This window comes from Hydra viridissima, unplaced genomic scaffold (genome assembly GCF_058129835.1).
Source record: "Hydra viridissima isolate aposymbiotic clone 2 unplaced genomic scaffold, HvirCarnegie_v1 scaffold_6, whole genome shotgun sequence".
Taxonomy (NCBI): Eukaryota; Metazoa; Cnidaria; class Hydrozoa; order Anthoathecata; family Hydridae; genus Hydra; species Hydra viridissima.
In genome coordinates, this window is record NW_028324305.1 from 15,855,315 (window position 1) to 15,869,311 (window position 13,997).

At 32.6% G+C, this 13,997-nt stretch overlaps 1 pseudogene; it reads right to left on the bottom strand.

Moving 5' to 3' along the window:
- Window positions 1-5,222: 5,222 nt before the first annotated feature.
- Window positions 5,223-7,427, bottom strand: LOC149887247 (uncharacterized; annotated as a pseudogene).
- Window positions 7,428-13,997: the final 6,570 nt, after the last annotated feature.

Here is a 13,997-nt window from a genome sequence, read left to right on the forward strand (position 1 = left end):
ACAATACCTTAGTCCTATCACCTGGGACATATTCGGTGGATTATCTACAATTCTTTAAATGAGTCTCGAAATAATATAAATAAATGAGTCTCGAAAATCGACATTTGTAGACATTTATCTGATTGCATGAGTCTTGACTCCAAATTATGGATTTTGTTTGACTAGAAGATAATCTTCTAGTTTCTTCTATTATAAAGAAAAGATTCCTTTGCATGAGTAAATTACCCCCTGTAAATATTCACAGCTAACATCTAATACGTGCACCAATAAGATCCTATTTTGAGGGTGTGAACGGGGGAGAGTCATTTAATTCGTAAGGAAAGGACTCATAGAGATGTTCTAGAAATCTTTTTTTTGTTCATGCAAAATTTTTCAATTTTAAACTTGCATTGGAAAATTGAAAAGTGCATTTTCTATACGATCTGATCCCATGGATTATCCGGAAATGATAATGAACTACCTATCAATTTTGAAAATGGTTATTTTTTTAATGCAAGTTTATCTCCAAACACAGTAAAGTTTTTTAAGAAAACATCTTCGAGCTAGTCAAAATATCTCACATAGGTTTTTGGACGACAGTTTTCGTAAAATTTCGTGAAACCACACCTCGAAATCGTTGGAATTGATTGAGGTCTATTGTGTTGACGTAATTTGCTCTTTTTAATTATTCTTTTACATAGACTTCGGAGTTCACGTTTCAATTCGTAAAAAATGGTTAAGTTTTGAAACCACAAGAACAGATGGTTTGCCAAACAATAAATTTCTTGCCAAATTCTTCTTTCCTTTCGGGATAATATAAAGTTTCTGGTCTGGAAGCGTCAAGCAATCGAGTTTGTAGTAGGTTTCATCATCCATGTTAATGCCCTTTGATGCTTTTCTAGTTGCCAATTTGAGACCTTGAGTTTGGCCTTCATAGATTTGCTGTAGGGTTCTTTCAGGGGGTTTCTACATCCTTTATGTCTCGTAGCCGTATCTCTTTTTGACTTCTTGGATTGACGATTTGGAAACACCAGCTTTTTTTTCGATGTTTCGAATGCAGTACACTGGATTTGCATTGTTCTACTGATCACTTCTTGATCGAGTTTTCAACTTGACGAACTTCTGTTTCAGTTTCTCAACCTATTTTTCAATCCGCGACCTCCGTCTGATAATAGGACTGATAGTATCCCTTCGGAATTTTTTTCTTTTGAAATTTTTTTGCTACCAAATGATTTCGAGCATTACAACTTTTGAGCGTTCAAAATGAATTTTCTCTCTTCTACTAGTGAATACATTTTCTTTGTTTACAATCAACTTCTTTAAAATTACCGTTACATTACTTAAAAGGGGAGATCAATTTGCTTCCGAATAAAAAAGTAATTGAAATTGATGAAGTGGCTCTCGAAATATTTCAAAATTCCCATAGGTCATTATCATTCTAGAATTTTTTTTAAATTATCGCTAAAATTTAATTTTATTTGATTGTTTGTTTTTAGTCAATAAAAAGTTAGTATTTTCTCACATGATTCATGTTTTGTTTACGAAAAATATGAATTATTATTAGTGTTTAGACACAGAATTATGTCTAAACACTAATAATAATTGAATTTTTATTTTAAAGAAAACACATAAATTTTTACTCGCTCACGCGTACTCAGCTGCAAACTTGTAGGTTTGTTTTAACAAAGAAAAATGGTTGTTTTCATTTCCTTCATTCAACTTTCCCAGTATACCACGCAGAAAATGTAAAGAATGAAAGAAAACCAGAAACTTGTAAACAGTAAAGAACTAATAGATTAAATGCCAAAAGGAAAAATTTACTGCGAAAAATTTCCTTTGTATTTTGTGCATGAGAAAAGCTGAGCGAGAATTAAGTTTTAAATTGGTAAACCCACAAGTATGGTATAAAGTGACAAAAATTTTTAATGAAAAAATTGTTGCATGAGGCATTTGAGTCACATTTTCAATTGCGATGGTGATACGTTTTATTGCTTCTTTTTATGCTAAGGTTGTTTTATAGTATGAAAATTTGTTTCTTAGATATTTTAAAAATATGTAACGACTGTATTAAAAAAAATACTCATAACTATTTTTTTTTGCATCTTGTAAAAAGTAAATACAAACTGGGAAGATTTAACATTTGATAATAAGGCAAACGCCCCTCAGTAAGGGTTCATCACATGATTCGTTTAATCAACTTAAATAAGTTTTTGGCTTTGGAGTTAATTCAAGACATAAAATCCAATGAAACCATGTCTGAGGTTTTCCGACCACAATAGATGCCTCAGTAGAAAGTTTTGTACAGCACTCAACTGTTTATATGTGACGCGGAAATTCTTCGAGGTCTGGGAGCTTACTCACCAAACTTTTTTTTGGCGTAAGTTTGGCGTAAGTTCAAAAAGGTGAAAGCCGCATTCACGAAACTTGAGCAGTTGCGCTTCAAAAAAACTTTCGTAAATTTTTGCGTAAGTTCAGCCCTAAACTATCGGTATTCACCAAACTGAAATGGTATTCATCAAACTTTTTAGAAACTTGCTCAGCTCAATTTATGCAAGAAAACTTACGTTTGCTATATATATACATACATATATATATACATATACGTATATATATATATATATATATATATATATACACTGTCCTCCAAAACATTAGCAACTAAATAAAAAAAATGCATTTTTTCTACTTTGAATACTAATTACAGCAATTTTATCTTTTTAAGTGCGCTTTAAATACAAAAAATGCTTAATATTACATGTAAGAAAAAAGATTTGTACATAATAAGACTACTTGAAAATGATTAAGCTTGTTTTTTTTGTTTTTATTGGTATTTTAACGCAAAAACGTGGTCCTCCAAAACATTAGCAACTTTTTATAATTACTCACAAAAACTCACGGAAAATCAGCAGGACAAGTGTGGAAATAATGCCCAAGGGAATTCTAGAGTTGTAATTATTAGTACTTAACCAATGAGAATTAGCTAATTGTTAATTTTTGTCCAGAGATGAATATGGAGTGTTGTAATTATTATAATATAAATTTAAGATCGCAAATATATGCTGCATTGGATTATAATGGCAGGAAACAAGTAATTTAGCTTTTCGAGAACGTATTGTAAAAGATTACAAGAAAGGAGACAAACATAAGGAAATCGCAACGAAATACTCGATTAACAAGTCAATTGTATGTCGAATAATCAAACGATTTAATAAAGGTAGTCCTTTAGAAACAGAACATAAGGGCGGAAGACCACTCAAAACATGTCGTTTCACCGATCGAAAAATTATTCGTCATGTTAAAAAAAATCATTTTGACAGCGCTAATGATGCTATTAAAAAACTGAAGCTTTCCGTGTCTCAAAATACAGTTTGTAGACGGTTAGAACTTTCAGGACTTTTGAGCTTTAGACCATAAAAAAAACCTTTCATTTTTCAGAAGAATAGAAAAGCTAGAATTGAGTTTGCAAATTCTCATAGAGACTGGACTATAAATGATTGGAATAGAGTACTCTGGAGCGATGAATCAAAGTACAATTTGAAAGGTCCTGATGGAAATTTAAAGGTACGTAGACCTAAAGGTAAACGCTTAGATCCTAAATACACAAGAGGAACAATCAAGCATGGTGATGGAAAAAGTGCAATGATTTGGGGTTATTTTTCTGGTTTTAGTGGAGTTGGAACTATTTACCGAATAAATGGCATTATGGATCAGTATGTTTATCGTGATATTCTCAAGGAAAAAGTGGTTCCTCATACTGATAATAGCATGCCTCTTTTATGGACATTTCAACAAGACAACGACCCCAAACACACCTCTAAACTCGTTAAGGAATGGTTTGAAACAAATCAAATTAAAGTAATCAAATGGCTAGCTCAATTACCTGATCTCAATCCAATTGAAAATTTATGGTACCAAGTTGAACTCTCCCTAAAACACAAAGGACCCTTCAAAAACGTCGATGAGCTATGTAAAGCTATTGAAACCACATGGAATGAGATTACACAAGAAAAAGTTAATAAACTCGTAAAGTCTATGCCGAGAAGATGTTCCTTGATCCTAAAAAGTAAAGGATATGCCATTAACTATTGATATTAACATTTTTTAGGGTAGTTTTAAAAAAGTTGCTAATGTTTTGGAGGACCACGTTTTTGCGTTAAAATACCAATTCAAACAAAAATTCACGTTTACTTTTTTTCAAGTAGTCTTATTATGTTAAAATCTTTTTTCTCATATGTAACATTAACCATTTTTTTCATTTAAAGCGTGATTAAAAAAAGAAAATTGCTGTCATAAGTAATCAAAGTAGAAATTTTTTTAAATTTTATTTGGTTGCTAATGTTTTGGAGAACAGTGTATATATATATATATATATATATATATATATATATATATATATATATATATATATATATATATATATATATATATATACTCGCGTATGTATCCCGTATATACTCGCGTATAAGTCGAGAAATTTTGGACGAAATATTTACTCTAAAACAGCAATTCGACTTACATGCGGGTCAGAAAAAAATCAAATTTATTCCTAGAAATTTTTTTTCGTATTTCTTATTAATATTTATTAGAAAATGTTTCATTTAATATTGATTTTGTATTGATTTTTGGATCGACTTATACGCGAGTATATACGGTATATATTATAATAAGGGTTAATAATGACTGCATCATAATGATATAGCCCCAACTCATGCGCAACCCTAACTTTTACGGAAGTATTGGTGAATACCAAATAGTTGCATGAACGTATGGTTTCTGTAACCTTAATTGAACTGCGTAAGAGTTACGAAAGTTTGGTGAATACGCACTCTGGTTTGGAAAATCTATATATAACTAATAGTTCTGTTATCATTAAATTTTACTGGTCGTTCTGATTGACGTAATCATTTGCCACAAGTTTAAGTTTAACACTGTGAGCCAGAGAGACCACCAGGTTTTATGTCGTGTCACTCAACCAAAACCTTTTTTATTAGTTTAGTATTAATGTACATGGTTAATTAAAAATATTTTTAAAATCTCGTTTACGTGCTAAGGTTGGAAAAATCAATTTTTAAGTTTCTACATATATTTATCACGTATAGTTATCATAACCAAATTAAACACTTCTTCCATTAAAATCATTTGTTGATTCCTTAACTATTTCAAGATTCTATTGTAGGTATTATTATTAGCAACCTTTTCAATTGGATTTGAAAAAGCTTTTCAAACATGTAATAGGAGCAAATTGATTTTTTTTTTCCCCGCTCCCCTAACTTTTCGCTGAATCTTGTGGCACACTATAAAAACATACATGCCTAAAATGAAAGTAGTTCTTGTGAATTAGAGCTCTTGAGATATTACAAAACAAGCCATTTGTAATGTTTTTAAACAAATTTTGTGGCTATGAAAATAGCCGTTTTGACAGGATTATAGTCACTATCCTGGACTTGTTGACTTCTTTTTGTTTCTAGGGCTGCATATCAAAGTTAATGTTAAATTCTTCTTCCATTAAAATGAACTACAGAGGATAGTAGTTGCTCTCCATGTCGAGTATGCTCTTCTTTACGTTTAAATTTACTCCATGTAGGCTTAAATTTAGAATGAATAGCTTCTCCACACTGTTCAGCAAACTTGGATAGGCCACAGTTATGGTATTCAACAAAGGGCTGAACATGACACAGCAAAATGTGAAACTTCCAACTTACTGAAACTTTTTTCCATAGAACCTGTGCAAGATCTTGGGTAGATAGGAAGGAGTTTTTTAAATGAGCAAATGCTAACTTATAATCTGACTCAAGAGTTCGACCAAAACAAGAATCCTTTACTTTTTTAAAGTCTTTCATGCACTGAACTATAGGTCTAAGTTGAGGAACCTGAGATGTAACAACTTTATCAAGTTCATCCAGGTTTTTCAAGATCTTGTTGGAATTATTTCCATCCCAACCTCTACCTTGGTACCCTTTCTGAAGAACATTTTTAGTTTTCAGCCAGTCATCAAATTCATGCCAGGTATCCATAAGCAGACATCCTAAAGTGGATACAACTCCAATCAAAAGATGCAATTCAGGAGGTGGTACTAAGTGCTGGATTAGAGTATCTGGATTCTCCTCTTGGTAGAGAATCCTTGGATATATCACATTCATATAATGTTGCATGTTAGATTTCTTGGAGTTATTTTCCACAACATATTTTTCAAACCAATAATCTAGACTCCAAGAGTTCTTAGTTTTTCACATTCTTCATTTCTCAACCCTTCACACCACAGGCAAGCTCTTTTTCCTGCACGGCCTGACAGACCAAACACAGCATTGGCACACTTTAAGTCAAATGCTGCAAAAAACTTGACATCTTGCAAATTGAGTTTTTCTAATATTATTCTTAAGTTATGGTTTGTATCAGGAATATCTTCAACTATTGCAAGAATTAGACAACGCTGAACACCACTATTCATGTAAATTGCATACTTTGTTCTTTCATTTTCATCAAAGACATTAATTATAACTTTCAAAAAAGATCCTCCACCATCCATAGAAATTCGTACAAATGCTGAATGAAGGTCTAGAGCATGTTGATTTATCAAATCCAGTATGAAAGATGTCTCTTGAACATACACAAGATCCTTTGAAACTTTTCCATCTTCACTGTCTAGGAAACCTATCTGTAAAAATATTCAAATAATGTCATTATTTATTTATACACTATAAAATAGCCTTCACATTCAACAACTTGTTGAAGCATCTCCAGATTGGGAAAACTTAGGGATTAAAGCTTTAACACAAAAAAATTAAATGTATATTACACAAAAAAGATAGCAATAATTTCTAATTTATATATTAGTCAATTTAATATTAGCTGCACTTAATTTTACAAAAAAAACTACTTAACTTATAATGATTACACATTATATAGTTACAATATTTGTATGTGTAGCCATCACAAATTCATGGGAGGATCTCTTTCTCTCTACATATAAAACATATTCATACAAAATGTTAGAACATTCTGAAAGTGCAGTTTTGTGATTAATACTTATAAATTACCTTTTTTACATTATAAAAATGTGATATGGATTCTTTAAGATCATTCAATTTGCCAAAAATATTAGGTTCTACAGCAGTCTTGTTGGCAGGACATCCAACAGTTACAACCAATGGGTTTCCACCAGTTGATAAAGAAAAATTTGCTCCTTTTGGAATGCAGTCAGCTTTCATCTTAAATTTTAATAAGCCTGAAGCAACTTGTTCAGCTTGAATGCATCCCAAACTCTTGGCAAGAGAGATCAAGTTTGTTACAGCAACTGAAGAAGAACATTTGTGGGTGTGTCCAGGTGATAACATTGAGAAACACTTTCCACAGAGCTTTAAGTTATCTAGTGAAGAAGATATGATTGGTTTTATTTCACTACTTTGGAACATTGAAGCTGAATTCCTGGTCAGCATTTTCCACTCAACCTTCAAAAGTGGTATTTAAATACATAATTATATTATATAAAGATAAATGCTTTATTACAATGAATGATTTAATGTAAATAGTGGTATGGTTTTTTAAATAAAACATGAAACTTTTTAGAGATTAATAGGCTTACTTTATAATAACACTTTAAAAAATTAATGAGTTTAAAAAATATTTTTATTTTTTAAATATGAGAATTACCTTTGATTCTCTCTCTCCCCACGAGCCTTCGGGTGTATTTCCCGACTTCATCAAGTAATGGTTTCTTCTACAACTAGAGCAAACTACAGTTGGGTAATTACAAATCTCAAGGGAATACCCAGGATATATATATACAGCTTCATCAGATCTTCTATTGTTGAATTTACAGGGTATAAAGACTTGGACCTCACTCCAAGAAATTCCCAGCAGCAGCAGCAAAAGTCATTTCGTACAAAGACAGCAGTCGATGAGCTTTTCATTACCCACAATTTAGTCGTCATTACGATGACTTTTTTTTACCGATTTTTTAGTAACTTTTTTAAGCATTTATTCAAGGCTTTTAATTATCATTTTTAGCATGTTAACACGCGATTTTGATTTAAAAAACATTTTTAATGTTCAATATAAACTAATACTAAACTAATAAAAAAGGTTTTTGCTGAGTGACACGACATAAAACCTGGCGGTCTCTCTGGTTCACAGTGTTAAGGAATAAAAAATTCGCGTATTCCGTTTACTTGTCGGAATGCATTTATTAATAAAAAAATTTACGAGAACGCCTTACACAACAGTTTTATTTGATAAAAAACCTTATAGTTACATACTATAAGGTTCTTACAATATCCAACATATTTTCATGCTTTCTGAAAGATACTTAAAACATGCAGACGAAAGATTCAATTGGAACACAGCGCACCTTTAAAAATAAAAGTCTAAAGTCCAAAAAATGCTGTTGATTGGTGCTTCAATTGCCTCAAACAAAATAACCAGCAATCTTACATAATCAGCAATCGAGTTCAAATGCAACTGATAAATAAAACATTGGAAAGGCTTCATAAATTTTAATCCTAATAATCTGATGACAGTGCCGAGTCAGATCCGACTGAGATTATTGATTTGGTATCCGCGTGGTTGTTTGTAAGAAAAGCAACGATGCTCATCTGGACTATTCTTGCTGGGTCGGTTACAAATATCATCAGTCCGAATTACAAAGATTACCAGTTCGTATGAACGTGAGCTGTTGTAACAAACTTCAACGATCTTTGGCTTTTTAATTTCTCTATTCGCGCAACAAAATATGAATAACCTAAAAAATGTGGGGAATTTCATCTTGTCTCGTTCGGCCGCCGAATGGGTAATTTTAAAATTTTTTCGGGTTCGAAACCCGTTTGGGTATAGATCCGTTTAATACCCGATAGCCCAAGCACCCGAAACTTTGACCGAACGGATTAACGGTTAAAGATAGTTAAGGAACCGAAACCGATAAATTATCGAGTACCCGTTCGAGTGTTGAATTTTTTAATATCAGAAAACCCCTGCCCGTTCGGTTTTTGGCTTCATCATTGTTCTGGTCAGGAATATTATTAAAAGATTTTCAAATAGTGAAAAAATGTTCAAAGTTTGCAACAAATGAACAACAGTTGATGAACTTCTTTTTTAGAATCAGTTCGTCCCCGGAAATTTTGCGAAATGAGGGAGCGTGTTTGTCGTACAATTTTTTGTACGACAAACACACTCCCTCATTTTGCAAAATTTCCTTTCTTACTTCCTTGAGTATGGGAACGCTTCAGTTTGAGGCAGTCATCTATGATGAAAAATTTATCAAAAATTAGGCTAAATAATTAAAATTAGTTTTGAGCAAAACTTTAAATGCAATTTTAAGCAATACTTAAAGGTAGTTAGCACCCAGTGTAAAATTTACAAGCACTAAAGAAAGAAATCAAATAAATTAGCAATGTATTACCTGGTTTTTCGGCTTCGCTTTCATGGGAAAGTGGGTCATCTGGATTTGAAGATAAAGTTGGAATTTCTTTCTCACGTTCACTTTCTTTTTCGTTTTCAGTATCAACATCGGCTAGACTTGTGATGACTGAGCACTTGACTGGCTAGCAAACATTTTCAAAATGGTTTGTTCTTTTTCACACGTCAGATTTTAATTTTAAAATTAAAGCCTTTTTCAAAAAATTTCAAGATATGGAAAAAGAAACAATTCTGAAAACAGATCATGAAGTTTTACGATCAACTTTTGGTGGTTTTGAAGAGCCTCGGATATTTTTTCAAAAACTAATAAGAGTCGAGCATTTTAAATAAAGGCTAAGATACAAGTAATTTTGGCAATTAGATTGCATGAATAGCATGAAGAAATATATAAAACTTTGTTTAACTGCCAAAATGCCGAAGGAAAACGGGATTATTGCGATTATTACGGTTACATTCCTCTCTTGGTAATTTTTGTTAGAAATATCAATAATTTTGAATAAAATTAACCTTTTTCATAGAATACCCGACAACAGAACCGTTCGGGTATTATCTTTTTAATGGGTTATTGAGTTCGGGTACCGAAAAGAATAATAACTTTAGGGTACCGACAACTAAAATTACCTGAAAGTTTTAGCCGGATCGGCTATGAAAAATTTCAATTACCCGGTCTTATCGGCGTTATCGGGTAATAATCGTTCGGTTAATCGGGGTCCGATAAGATTTTTTATGGCTCTAATCGGTGTCCGATTCCCGTTCGGGTCGGATCTCATTCAGTTCTTATCGAGACCTAGACATTCCCTATTAAAGAGCATGAATAGCGAATCTTGACAAATAATTATTTCGATAAATTAAATACAATTAATTAATAATACCGATAAGATCGATATCAACATCGATTATAAAAAGTACTGATATCAATGTCGTATCGAAGTACTGATTTTTTTGATTTCGAATCGACTGAAAAATATTGACTAAAACCTATTAAAACCGATATTTTTTTTTAGTATATAAGCTCATCAAATTTCTTTTACAAATCAGTTCAATTCTTATACTCCCTAACTCTATTATAAGAGTTGAATGAAAGAGCTAGACATCACAAGCTGGCATGTTTTAACAAATTCTATGTCATAGGAGCTGGACCCAAAATGTAAAGATTACTTCCTGGAAGGACTTGATCCAATCAAGAACAAGTTAGTGAAGGACTGGCACCGAGATTCTCTCATAGCAATCCATGGATCTGCTATGAGAGAATATAGGTGCAAACGGGCAACAACACCACAGCCAACACAGGTATCATCCCTAAGCTCAGAAAGCAGAAGCAGCTCAGTCAGGGTAGTGTGAATCCTTTCATTAGGAACATTCTAATGGTCAATAAGCAAACAAATGAACAAAGAGAAAAGAGAGAAACAGCAGAGAGAAGTTTAGGAAGTGAACCATCACCAAGAAGAGAGTTCAATATTTGATTGACGCTCATGTTAATGCAAACAAAAAGTTTGACATTCTAAAGTAACAAAAGTCAAGGGAAAAGAGGATGAGTTTGAATTCTGTTAAAAGAAATCTCACAGAAAAATAGGATAGAAATATTGCAGAAAAGCTGTACAATAGGGTAAGGTTGCTAATATTGTACCGATGCCTATATTGTACTTTTAACATAACTCGTTATTTTTACAACCCACAAGAAATTTTTTAACTTATTTTTTATCTTTGCTGAATGAAATTAAGGAGTCAACTGTTTTTTTTTTGTCATCCAACTGCATTAAGGCCAGAGTAAGCTCTTGTTGGTTTGTTATTGGAGATTTCTTATTTTAGGTTTTTATGGCTAAGCATATTTCACTAAAAAAAGCAGAAGATATGATTTGTTCAGTGTATTTATGTTAAAGCATAATTTATCTAAATTCAAAATAAATACCTAGAATTTAAAATATCTTATTTTTAGTTGTCAAATTTTTTAATTAACTGTATGTCAGATTAGTTGCGTAATTTGTACCTCAAGGCATGTCTTAAATTGTACCGACGCACAGTGGGACGAAATCCCGATTTCGTGGCCAAAAGTCAAATTTTTGAGTTTTATATTTTCGTCTTTTTACGTTCAGATCTTGTTTACAGATAGTCCTAGAACAAAATTCCGAACAGGACAGGTATATACCTGCTCTAGGGTGGCCTGGGCGTCAGCTGACATTTAGCCTCCGTTCGATACGCACTAAACAAGTGGACACGTCGAAAAATTCTTGCCTGTTTTAAAGTGCTGTTAAACTGAAGAAACTATTTCAATTGGAATTCGGCAAAATGGAATCACTTTCTGGAGGCATGTAGAATATATGGTTATGCACTGTTATAGCTAATTTTAATTTTTTTCATATTTAAATCGCGCGACAAGTAAACATAAAAAATTGTAAATTTTTTATCTGAAATCGATTTTCTAATGTCGTTTTAAAAATTTACCCGCGGTTATCCACCTTCTTTTGACAAGGAGCTGATAGTGTATAGTGTTAAATATAACATATTAAAAAACTGGCTGCCATTGAGTGCCATTTTAATAGTGAGACTAGTTTTTATGGAGGAATGCGTGGTGCGACATTAAACTATGTTAATAGATTAATGTCGCACCACGCATTAATGGTCATGGAAATTAGTGAATTAACATTATTTAATGGCACTAATTACATTTTAATGCAATAACTTTTTATTTTAAATATATGCTTTAAAAGTTACTTCTCATTCCGTTTTATGATAATCTCAAATTTTTATAAAATAGTCCTCAAAGAACTTTCAGCAGTTATTACTGTATTTTTTTTTAAAGAGTCTTCCAAATCTTCAAATATGGAATTTTCAAGAAAAGATATATTCTTTATGGTGAAAGACAGTTTAAAAAATGAATATAAATTCATCATTGATGTTTTGATAGATGCAATTTTCAAATAAACGGAACATGTGATACAAGTAGGAGAGGATGAAATGTCATTATCACGGTTATTTTCAAATTTTCGATCAAGATGGAGAGCAGCAGGAAGATGGGAAGATTTTTTTCTGAAAAAAAATGAAGAATGGTTGAAGGGCACCGTACAATTTTCAAAATTATCCAATACTGAATGCACAACACCTGAGAAGATTGTGAAGAGTGATAATAAAAAAGGAACATGTGGGCGACCTTCGCAATCCTTTGCTTCATCTAGTGAAAGATCAAAGAGGCGAAAGACTCAAGAAGTACGTTCTACTTTTTGTACAGAAGAATTGGCATATGCTGCTCAAATGAGTTTAAGGACTTCTGGTCAAGTACATGCTGCTCAAGTTGTTAAAGATGTCACATTAACAATCCCAACAAGAGCCTCAAAGTATATATCCGCTGTTAGTTCACAAAATAAAGTACCTTTAACCCCACTTTCTTTAATGATTGAGAATGGAGAATCAAAGCACTCTTATCAACTATCAAGAAATGTAGCTAGAGCACATAAATGCAAATTATACCCATCATACCTTGAAGTAGAAAAAGCAAAAAAACGTTGTTATCCATCAGTTGTGTACACAACTGTTAGTGAGTCATGCGCACAGATTGAACTACAGGCTTTACTTGATCATACCACATCTAGAATTATACAACTTCAGGCTGATGTCATTGGTACTCTAAATCCGGAAATTCTGCAAAAATTAGTACTTTACTGTAAATGGGGATGTGATGGAAGCAGCGGTCAAAGTGTTTATAAACAAAAACTTACTGAGACTGGAAAATCTGATGAAAGCATTTTTTATACTTCTCTTGTACCTTTACAATTAATACACAACAACCACGAGACTGGTGAAGCAACTATTGTGTTGAAAAATCCTAGACCATCATCTCCGCGATTCTGCAGACCAATACGATTGCAGTTTGTACATGAAGATGTACAGCCAACATTGAAAGAAGTTACCGACATTGAACTGCAGATTGAGGGTCTTGCACCATATGCTAATGAACAAAATGGAAAATCCATTTCAGTAACTTATTGTATGTCATTTACGATGATAGACGGTAAAGTCTGTAATGCAGTAACTGGTACCACTTCTACACAACGCTGCTTCCTGTGCAAAGCTTCCTCTAAAAAATTTAATGACATCAACAACATTATAAAAACGAACATTACAACAGATAATTTAAGATTTGGCATATCTACATTGCATGCATGGATTCGTTTTTTCGAGTGCTGTTTGCATCTGTCGTATAAGCTAACAACTGAAAAGTGGCAAGCTCGTCGAGAAGAAGATAAAAAGAATGTGAAAATACGTAAGGAAGAAATACAGACTCAATTTAGGATAAAACTGGGGCTTATCGTTGATCGACCAAAGCCAGGATATGGAAGCTCTAACGATGGAAATACAGCGCGCCGCTTTTTTCAAAATGCTGCTATATCTGCTGAAATAACAGGAGTCGATGAAAAATTAATTCACCGATTTCATGTTATTTTGCAGGTAATTTCGAGCGGGTTTGATATAGATGATGAAAAATTCAAAGACTATTGTGTAAATACCGCCCATTTATTTGTTGCTTTATATCCGTGGTATTACATGCCTACATCTGTACATAAATTGCTGATCCATGGAGCAGAAATTGTAAAGTGTGCCCTTTTACCGAT